Source organism: Anas platyrhynchos, chromosome 4 (genome assembly GCF_047663525.1).
Source record: "Anas platyrhynchos isolate ZD024472 breed Pekin duck chromosome 4, IASCAAS_PekinDuck_T2T, whole genome shotgun sequence".
NCBI classification, from domain to species: domain Eukaryota; kingdom Metazoa; phylum Chordata; class Aves; order Anseriformes; family Anatidae; genus Anas; species Anas platyrhynchos.
In genome coordinates this window covers 3,951,093-3,962,543 of record NC_092590.1, presented here as the reverse complement: position 1 = coordinate 3,962,543, position 11,451 = coordinate 3,951,093, and the positions used below count along the sequence as shown (strand labels likewise).

General features: G+C 41.8%; 1 long non-coding RNA gene across 1 annotated transcript in view; it reads left to right on the top strand.

Moving 5' to 3' along the window:
- The first annotated feature begins 609 nt into the window (after nucleotides 1-609).
- LOC140002387 (uncharacterized) overlaps nucleotides 610-11,451 on the top strand; it is a 108,227-nt gene continuing 97,385 nt past the window's right edge. Inside the window, exon 1 of the long non-coding RNA XR_011808758.1 lies at nucleotides 610-745. This is a non-coding gene — a long non-coding RNA (uncharacterized lncRNA). The remainder of the gene's footprint in view (nucleotides 746-11,451) is intronic.

Genomic DNA, 11,451 nt, shown 5'->3' with positions numbered 1-11,451 from the left:
AAAGGTACCTCCATCTGTAGGCCATATATATGTAGCTAGTATACCCAAAAACCGCACTCAGGAACAAAATCAGCAGCGCTTATTAAACACTATTCTATATGAGAGGTTACAGTAGAAATAACATGATTGGTTACCTTGTACAGTGAGATAACGATGCAGTGGTACAATATTCAAACTATTCCTAAATATACATAGGTGAAAAGTTGTCAGAATTCATTCAGGGTGGTGCAAAGACACATCTGACATTATCCTGACTGAGAGTAGTGCATTAGGTATAGGGGACTTGATTGTTTTGGTGCCTTCCCTAAGTACTGTGTGATTGGATAACCATAGCTTTAATGTCTTTATTTGCTGCTTCAGAGCAGATAGCTTTGATTTCGGTGGTTTCCATTACATCAGGCTAAGCTGTTCACCTAGAACTGGTTGAAGACAGGAAGAAAAATGCTGAATGGAATCAAAAGGGATATTCTTGTTCTAAAACCAAATGGACAAACTAACCCAGCACCTGTCCTCAGTAGCTGGTCATTGATTTGTCAAAGCACAGCAGGTTTCCCACAGGGGAAGTAATCAGAGAATAAAGGAGAACAGGATGGCAGAGGTGCGTGGTGGCCAAGCAAGTGGTTGTGGTGCTACTGGAGGAAAGGCAGTCTGGCTTTTCCCCACCAGGGATTGCTCATCGGTGACTCTCACTCAGTTGCCATCAGCAATCTTGCCAGCACAGACCCTTCCTGTGCCGTTGCATCAGGTACGTGGGAGAGCTCGCACAGAATGCAAGGCTGCCCTCAGCATGAAGTGCAAAAAGGATGAACTTGCAGTGAGTAAGTGCAAAAAAAGAGAGCTTGGGATAATTAAAGGACTGATCTGACTCTCCTCCCAGGGAGGACTGGAAGAGCGTGACTTGCTTAGCCTAGCAATATTCAGAGGTGATACCATTGTTTCCTTATAATTCTGTCAGGAGAATAAATCTCTGAAGGAGAGGCTACTGTCAGCACAAACTCATGGCTATAAACTGTGAACTGATTTCAGCTGGAAATCAGGGGCCTTCCGTTGTGCTGTTCTCTGTTGGGATATTGTGTGTATTACTCCCCACTGCTGCTGGCTCTTACCTAGGGGTGGTTTGGTGGGATGTAGCTTGACTGTGTATGAAGGTTCTCTAACGGGGTAGCTGAGCTGCTGGGTCTGAGCTCCGTGACCCAGCTGCAAACTTACCAGGTGTGTGAGCAAAATCTCTTACACAATTACTCTGCTTGCAGGCCCTTTACTGCATGGTCAGTTTCCTTCTCTGGCTCAGAGAGGGACTGGAAAGCAGTTTGAAAACATGGCAATTAAATGGAAGAGATGAGCATACTGATGGTAATTAATACAAATCAGAAGGTGGGATGGTAGGAACCTGGCACGGAAGCAAAAGGGTGTGGGGAGAGATGTGTGGCTGTCAGATTTTAGGATAGGAAACATCTTCTTCGTTTTTGTGAGGAATTAAAACTACCTCAGGAGTAGTACCAGTCTGTGGGTGGAGGGAGAGTAAAACAGGAAATAAGAAAGTAGATCTGATCAAGGCAAGTATTGGTTCCGTGTTTGCAGTAAACCTCTGATGGTAACCACATATGGTTGATGAGGCTTTCGTTTCCAGTGGTGTAAGGGTTGTCACTGTAAGGGTTGACAACAACATGAAAGTGGGTGCTTCTTTTTAAGGGTTGAGCCCTTAAAACACCTTGCTAGTGCTCTTTTCAAGAACTTCACGGGAGCTGACTGTAGATCCATTTGATGACGCTGTTGAAAAATACACTGCAGTGAGATTGGTGTTTGCTGTTTGCATGTGACTTAGAATGAAGAAAGTAGGACGATGGATGCAAAGCCAGCACAGTGCTTGGTATGGTTTGAAACACTGGTAGGAGAAGCCTGGGAAGGTGTTTCTGAGGAGCTACTGGCTGCTGAGGAGTGAGTGCCCAGCAGGATCCGTGGCTCTGAGATAATTAACACTGTTCAAGACTGGGCAGGAAGCACAAACCAGAAGTTTTCAGGGAGGATGGAGCAATGGCAAATAATGCTGCAGAGTCTGGGATTGGGGCCACAGGGGAAGAAATTCGCTGTGTGGATCTGAGTTAAGTCAAACAAGAGGAAATAACTCTAGTAGCAATGTATCCAAGCTGATTATTTTGTTTATGCATGCTGCTAGAAATCAAGCTGTTTTCCTCAATTAGGCATGCTTCAGATGGTCAAGTCTTCTGCTTTAGTGGAACATATAAAAATAATTTATCTGAATTTATCTGATGTGGGCTGCGCTTGAGCTTCCCATGTGCATCTCCTCTAGATGCTTGAAAATCCTGTGTCTGAGAAGCTAACTGCAAGGGCTGCTATTTACCTGCTATTATTTTACCTGTTATTAAACATTTTTTTTAATGGTAATACTTAGCAGGGGAAAAGTTTACTGAAGTGACTGAAGTAATAAAGACAAGTACAGCAATTCCTAACATGTTAGTGTCAGCTTGTGAGTAGCAAATGTTGAAAATCATGACTGATTTTAATGTCATCAGGAAGTTTGCCTGACCTGGTGCTGTATGGCGATACAAAAATCATTTACGGCTGTGAAAGGAGGCACCTGACAGAATGGATCTCACACCGAAGCCTGGCTGAGACTTAGGTAGTTGATTCCAAGCTGTGCTCTGCAGAGCTACTTATAGAAGCAAAGAGCAACTCAGAACCTAAGTCTGTTGGTAAGTTTAAATTCCTTATGCAGGCTTCTGCAAATCGAAAAGGGTAGGGACAGAGGGAAATACTCCAAGTGTGAAAAACCAAATAAAACAGAAGATCACCAGGGGACTAGTGAGTTGGTGGCAACCAATATCATCTAAACATAAAAAAGAAAGTTATCCAAGGTAACAGGCATGGTCTTTGTTCTTGAATTACTTTTCCTAGATATATATCAACTTTTGTGTAAGATTGGCTCTCATTGCTGTTTTTGAGCAAGGTTTCAGTGGTACCTGAAAGGCACTTGAAGGCATGATATTGGGGACTGAAAGGTAACTGGAGCTAATGGGATCCAATGCTAGTGATGAAATTTGCACCCCCAATGACTGTTGACCTACTTCTTAATTCTCAAATTTTTGGCTTATGTTCTTAGCTAACACCATCTTGCATGCCTTCTAAAGTTTGGGGTTGCAGTGCTGATTTTTTTTTTTTTTTATAAATCTCCTCCCACAAAGTTGTTTGCAGAGCAGTGCTAAGCTGGGTGCAGCCTCCAGGGATGGACCTGCTGCAGCTACCCAGGAAACAGTGACGCAGCTGGAGTGAAGCCTTGCACAGGCACTACTGAACCAGCCAGCAAAACAACTTGCTTTAAAAAGCTGCAGATGCTAAACCTGGGGCCAGTCCTTGAATCTCAGAAATTAAGGGACAAAACTTGCCAAAATGCCCTTAGGTATTTTTGAATGGCTAGCAAATGTAGCTATAGGTGTTTAATCCCAGAATCCATTTAAAAGGGCTTAAATCCATACATATCTACAAATGATGAATTAAGTGGATCAATTTTGCCTTATGTGTATTCATCACCATACTGTTCATTAGCTGAACAAAGAAAATAGCTTCAAGATTTCAGATCAAGAGTCTATCAAGGCTTGGCAAGCTGTACAACTTACGCAGAAGCGTGGCCTCATGGGACAGGAGTGCTCTGGTGTGACCTTGAAAGCGTGATTTTGCAGGACAGTGTGGGCAGGCGTGTCATGGCAGTAGGGCTGTGGGGAAGTGGAGGGACTTGGTGGTTTCCTCACCTGGACAGTGAAAGCAGGGCACTTCTCCAGGGTTGGCCCAGCAAACAAATGCCCTTACAGAAACAGAATACAGTGTTTCCTACAGTGAACTGTGGGAAATGCTAAACCTCACTGTTGACCCTAAAATATTTTGTTCTGGTTATCTTTAAATACTGATGATTGTGGAGCAAAGCATTGTTTTGGCCGGGAAAGCAAACCATTCCAAAGCCTTTGCTCCGATCATTTTGAAGGAGAAAAAAAAATTCTGCCCAAACCAGATGCACATCAAAACGCTTTGCAAATATGGTGCTTTACTTGGTGAGGACTTATATTTGGATTTTTATTTCTAATTCTATGCAGATGCTTACAGCTTGCTGCAGGAAAGTTGGGTGAGAGCTACATTCCTTGAATATGTCCTGGTGAAGGAGCAGCATCCAGCTCATCAGATCATGCCTAGCTCTTCCTTGTGTAGACCTTCAGCTATAGAATAGCTAGTAGTGTACGGTGAGGAATAGGGAACACGAGATGCTTGCTCTGAGTGTCAAGTTTAGCAGGTTGTGCAACTGAAATAATTGCATTTCTCTGTACATCTTTAATCGAGTAGAACTACATTCCAGCATTCTTCAGTACTGGCAAAGAGCCTTATCTAACTTTACTTTAGCTTCTGGTTCTGGTCTGGAGCACAATGCCATAGACGGCTCTGTTGCTTGGTCTAGTACCATTTGATGTGGACTGTACCAGAAGTCTGATGAGAAATCGTTTAGCTGACATGGTGTTCTAGGAAGGAAAAAAGAGTGGCCTATTACTTCTATTACCGTAGTGTTAATGCCCAGTGGATACTTGAATTCAGTTTCTCTGGTATGCTCAGGTAACAGCAGAACACCTGCCCTCTCTCTAGGTTGTGCAAGCTTGCTCAGTGGAAGCATGGGGAGGAAACAGAAGGGGCTGAGAGGAAGGATTACTATTCCTCTTATTGATGGGTATCAGCACCACCAGGCTACAGTATACAATTAGCTGGCATCCTGACCACGCTTAGTTCCTGCCCTGCTTTTAGATCTTTGTCTCTATACTGTATTTATCCAAATCTGAAGTGTGGAAAGTTTTTTGGAGAGCCTCTTAAAACGTAAACTAAAAGAGATGGAAAGTCTTGTAACTGGAGCTTCTCAGATGCTACCTAGGATGAAAGACAGTCAAAATCCTTCAGCAGTGTTCAGGCAATTTAACTTGATTAGGCATCGGAGTGAAGCTCCCTGGGAAACTTTTTCCTGGTATTTCCAAGCTTGTTTTTTGAACTGATGTGTAAAATTAGGTGTAGGCAACTGTAAAGAGTCTATCAAGCAGACAGGAGGCTTCTCCACAGATCTGGTGGGTAAGGTCAGAAAAAAAGAGCAGTTTTTTAATTGTTCTGATGAAGTGCTGCTACCAGGAGGCATTAATGTTTATCCATCGATATCTATGCTCTGCAGCCACATTACAGCTCAACCAATGCTCCTCCATTTCATTGTGTAATTCATCCCACCATCATCACAAGTTTGAACTATGCTTATAACCTCAGCTCCCAATATGCTGAATTGGCGATAAAATCAAAGTGGGGGGAGAAATATTTTTTACAAAGAGCAGACATTACTCCTTTTTGACAAGAGACAAATGTTTCATTCAAATGCTGCATTTCGCATATTGGAAACAGTAATGAATTCTTGTGCACCTTTCTCCCTAGTTCACAATGTCAACCCCAGGCATAGAGGCACCTCAGGCTTTTCTTACAAAATTAAATTTAATGTTACACCCTCCAGTGGAATGATGCATAAATCAAGTGTTTGATTTGCATGGACTCTACTGAACAGCCCCATTCTGTGCAAATATAAACCCAGTCTTGAATATTATGTCAGGAACAGGAACAAAGTAATCCAGGGTTTCCAATGAGAGTCTGGTACCAAGTGTAATTCAGGTTGGTATTATGTTGGTCTCATGTCAAGGCTGTTATTACAATTCTTAGCTTTTACCTCCTTTTTTTCATTTCAAAAGAAAATGTTTTTTCCTGACCTTCTTGTATTTTGGCAAACCAGTATGCACCAGTGCTATTTATACACTGTTGTCTGCGAGGAGCTGAGATGGAATTGTTGGAGGCTTTTTGTTTTTACTTTTCTCCTAGATGAGCAGTGAGGGTAGCAGGATATAGAGCTAATAAACCAGGGCAAAGCAAAGATGATCATGGAATAAAAATGCAAACGGAAAGAAAAAGATTAGGTGGCTTTTTACCCTGTTTGGAAAGAGGCTGCCTTCCATGTGAGTGTTCAGGGGCATGGACTGGGTCAGCAAAGTTAAGTGACTTGGAGGCAACAAATGTATTCAGCTTCAACATACAAATGTATTTGCGTTCAACATGGTGCAGATCCATCTGCTGGACTTCCTTGTGTAGCCAGGCCATTCAGTGCTGCTCTGCCATTTACTTATTACAGATGCATGTTCGTGATTTCTTCATAGTGGCGATTATTGCAGCTCCAGGGAGCTGTAAATACTGCTCCTCACAAACTCAGCTGAAATGCAGATCACCTTTGAGGCTAATGTTTGAGATGCTGAGTTTCTGTCTACCCAGTAAGGTTTTTCTATAGTGCTTCTGTGTTTGCTGTATTGGGATGGGGCTTCTCTGTGTACGTAAATACATCAGGTTCTCATGCATCCTCCTCTTTGCCACCTCGATTAAGTGTAGGAGCTCATCTGTCTTTCTTGATAGGTGCTGCAAAGTGATACCCTACAGGAATTCATTTTATCTGTATATTGGTGAGGATTTGCCTCTGAGATCTACTGGTCTCAAGGTTACATTACAGAGCATGACGGCAATAGCTCTTAAGATCCAAAGAAAATCTACAATTAGTTCACTGATCAATAGATCAGCAATCTAATATTATCAGTCTTGATTACAGTTGAATGATGTCCTCTCCTCCAAACGGGATTTTACAGTAAGTGGCTGCATGTGTAATAGTTTAGTAAACCTGCTTTCATTTAGTTTCAGAAATGAGGCTTCCTTTTATTTACTCAGACTTATGCAATAACCTTATCTTGGACAAAACGTTGTCCTCATTTTATAACATAATACTGGATCCCTAATATATATATTTTTTTATTTTTAGCAGAAGGCTAAAAGAATAAGCTCAGCAGCTTATTCTATGGTTTAATTTTGCCATTTGTTTTCCAAGAAGCAGAACACAGTTTTCTTTGATCAATCAGTAATTAGCAGGAAATCAAAACTCCACTTTTTCCAACTTCTCTTTTCTGAAGGAGGCCATCTCCTTCAGAACACGGAACTGGCCAAGGACGTGGCAGTCAATGACAGTGCTGGCCACAGGGACAAGAAGTGGTGGAGTTAAGACCCGCAGTAGGGCAAGACAGGCTAAGAGCAGGGTAAGCCACAACTGTGGGGCAGGAAACTTTGTCTGTCCAGGGATCTGTGTAGCAGCATCCCATGGGAGGCTGCTCTGTAGGGTAAATGTGTCCAGGAGAAACCATCTTCAGGGACAGTCTTCCCTAAGCACAGTAACCTTTCATCCACATGTGCACAAAAATCTGCAGGCAAGAAAGGCAGCCAGCCAGCAGGGTTAAACAGGGCAATCCTGTTTAAACTAAAAGGAGGGAGGAGAAAAAGGCCTTTGGGAGATACAAATAAGGATGAGCTACTGAAATGTTCAAAGACATCACCCATAAAATTACTAAAGGATAACTAGAATAAAATTATCAGGGCAAAGTTAGTAATGCAAAGGCTCTATTAGATTTTAAACTGGTGTGGGATGTGAAGGGATAAAACTAAAACATGGGGTCCCAGCTGAGTCAGGTGGGCAACAAATTAAGACAACTAGGGAGAAGACTGAGGTATCTGATGCTGCCTTGGCCTTAGTCTTTGGCAAGGTAGGGTTGCAAGACAGGGAGGGAAATACAACCTGCAGGAGAGGACTGGATTATGGGCTATTAACTGGACACGGACAAATTTCTGGGACAGATGGGATAGGAAAAATAAAAACAAGGATCTGTCAGCTATATGTTGGATCAGAAATGGTCTTCCTGTGCATCCTATGAATTAAGTGTCCTTCTGACTGCTGAAAAACTCTTTCTACTCTTAGCATTGCTTGCACTACTGACCTTTTGTGTTTGGTACTTGATTTCAAATCTTGGGTCTCTGTACACCTTAGCTGTGGGTACATTTGTTAATGGCTAATGGTAACAGGGAAGAGAAATTACATACCTGTCCCAGACCAGCCACACTGAGGTCTGTATGCTGTGCTCTGTGCCCACTATGGGCTCTAGAAACCTTGGGTACTCAAACTCTTCCCGGCCTTAAGTATTCCATATGATACATCCCATATACCCAAAATCACCCTTCCTTCTGTCAGTGTGATGCTAAATCTTTGCCTACATTGTTGAAGGTTTTAATCTGCTGCTATCAGCGTGTTCTTCAAAGGATGCTTCATGAGAACAAAGAGCCAGTTTTTTTTTGCAGGTAGATCTTACCTTTTGGTCTGAAAACTGAGCATTGGATAAAGCACACTGTATGAGGGCCTACGCCTGCTTGAAAGAACTTGTGAAGCAGAACATGTGTAACAACACCTGTGTTGATGGGAAGCATAGCACTGGATTTCACTAGGGGGCCTGGAATGTGTTGCTGATTATGACTGATGAGGTCCATTGTACAGATGAAGAGGTCTGCTGGAGGAAGGGACTTAAAGCCACCAGTAAAAAAGTGTATTTAGTTGTACTGGGGGATTGTCACCGTCACCATCCCACTGGTACTGACTTTGTGGTTTATTTCTTTTGAAATAAGGGCTGAGTCACGGGTAAACAAAATGCATAATTATAAAATACTTTTACTAGCCTTAATTGAATAAGAAGAAATAAAATCCAGCCCAGAGTATGTCACATACCCAGCATTATAAAATGAGAACAATGTTTTGTATCAGGCTTTTCCAACTTCATAATGCACCAAAGAGTAGATCTTGAAATCAATTAGAGGTCTTAATTTTTACAGTTTGTACTATGGATAATACCATTTGTGGAAAAACAGGATGCCAATTTGTATGAAAATCAGTATTCAAACATTTTTTACTTTCTACCTGTCCATAAGTCCCAGTAAGGTAGATTTGGAGCATGTTGCCAAATTCTTTGAGGGCTCTTGCAGAGAACGTGGATTAGCAGAGTGAGTTAAGTGGGGCTTTTTCTGCCAGTAAAACTTCATTGCTCTTGCACTGGGGGTGATGCACAATTTGGAAATGGTGCATTTGCACTCAGTCCATTGTCCTGATACAGCACATGTTCCTCCTGATTTATCCCTTTTCCCATAAATATCTCTGCCGGCCATTGTCAGGCACAGGTTTGGATGAACATCTGGTCTAATTGGGTATGTCCCAATTTAATTAAAAACCTCGTGATTGTCATTTGGCTGCCCTTTAAGATAATGCTGTCATCTTGAAAGACCTACCTTAAAGCGTGGTTCTGTACTTTACAGAAAGTATTATTCACAAACATCTGAAGTTTTATTGTTAACAGAGCCTTTTAGGAGTAAATAATACTTATGTTGTTTTAGGATAGTTTGAACATACCATCTAGTTCATAACTGGGCTATCTGAACATCCCTTACTCTTCAATGTGCTTTCAGACATCATTGCAGCACCTACCCATTCTCCAGTCTTGTATCCCAGGGGCGTTGCACAGCCCATCACTTGTGTGGTGAGGTATCTGAAATGGCTGTGTGTAAAGCCTGTGGAGTGGTCAGTTTTGAAATTCAACCTGTCAAACACTTTGAAGGTGTTGGAGAGGCAGGCCATGTCTATGCACTTCCAGGTTCCTTTGTTAGCTTGCCTCTTTTTTCTCCTTTTTTTTTTTTTTTTTTCTTTTTTTTCTTTCTTTGTTTTTATAGTTTTAAAAGGTACGAGTTTGGCATCTGGGCTTTGACAAGAGTGCCATTTGGTAAGGGTCCACACAATAACCCTTCCCCCACAAGAGTAAAAGTTATGGTTCAGAGGAAAAGGAAGCTTGATCTAGGATCTTGTAATGCACTTGGAGTTCAGCACTGTGTCAGATTTCTGTTTGTCATTATTGTGGTTAAGGGAGGATGTGAGTGGTGACCCTTGTCTTGATTGAATATGTAATAAATAATGACAATGGTGGGAATGTATTTTAATCAAGGTATGGGAAAATTGCAGCTTAAAAAGGTAACATAGAAAAAAACCTCCAGTTTTATCCACTACCTGCTAATGTAATATCATAAAGCAGCAAAGGCTCTCGCTCTTAATACAAATGGGGAGAATTCAATTTACTTCAAAGAACAACCTTAATAACATCCTTGGAAGGCCTGAATTGCTTTTGAATTTTCTGTATGAAAGACGATATAGTTTAGGGATGTCATCTCTAATCAGTTGGCTCTAAGCTGGAAACCTTGCAAACAAAAAACTTCCCAATGTGAGCCCCTAGGCCCCCAAGCTTCAGCATGCAGCATCTCAGCGATGCATGTAGAGGCATGTGCTGGTGCAGCTGGTTGATCTGTGTCCCCATAACCAAACTTCTTGCTGCAGACAGAACAACATCCTTCTAGCATTTTATTTTTTGAGGTGGTCTTTATCATGCCAAACCAAAGACTGGTTTTTAGAGCTGAGAAAGACCTTGGCTTGGGCTAAGGAATCATTTTTTCCCTCAGCAGTTTTCTTATTAAATTATTGTGGCAAATGACTGCAAGGGTATTCAGTGAAACAAGTACAAAATACATCTCCCCAACTAGCTCCATGTCTTTTTTTTTTTTTTTTTTTTTTAAATCAGACACAAAGACTAATGAATTGGGGATGACTGCAGTGGTAAAATCCAAATGTGGAGGATATTTGCTGTCCTTGCTAATGGGAGAAAAATATAGTACACCATTGGCCTAAAGGCTACAGCTGTGATTCCTTTGTAACTTGGAGTGCATTAAAAAAGCTTCAGTCAGCAAGATAAGTTAATTTTTAATGACCTTTATAAACTGTTTTAGCCTGAAACTCGGGAGCATCTCTTTAAGATTAAATGTTTAAATCCTTTTAGTTTGGGACTGCTCAGCATCTTGAGTTCTCCTTTGTTTCAGAAGAAACCTCCAACATCTGTAAACAAATTCTGTTTGTGATAATTATTGTCAAACTAATGAAGGAGCTAACATGGCACTCTTAGATATTTAGTGGTTCCTGTCTCTGCAATGCTAACCTGGTCAGAGAGCTGCTGTCTCTTCACTAAGAGCTTCCAAGGTGTGCATCACCACTGGTGGTTGTTCCTTACTTGTGCTTACTGGTGGGGGAGCAAACCCAGCCATCACCTTCCCATTCATCTGATCTGCCACAGCTGTTCCCTGGACAAAGACCTTCAAGAAAAGGACACTGTAAGAGGGTGAAATGGGTCTGCTTTGAGAAACTGTACTGGAATCTAAATGGTTGTAGTGATCAAATAAAACAGGTGAGAGCATGGCTAAAACATCAGGCAGACAACTTGGCTATAAGCTGCTTGGTCCGGATCCGGTGCCTTCATTTCAGTGTGGCTCTGTGCATAGTCTGTGAATCCTTTGTTGCATTAAAGGATGGATCTTGTCTCTGAGATCAATAGCCCCTAAACAGACTACTGCATTTCAGTGTAACTTGTCTCCTATGTATGCAAAGCTGTTCACTCCTTAGTGTGTGGGCTGGGTAGTTTGTAAATTAAACTG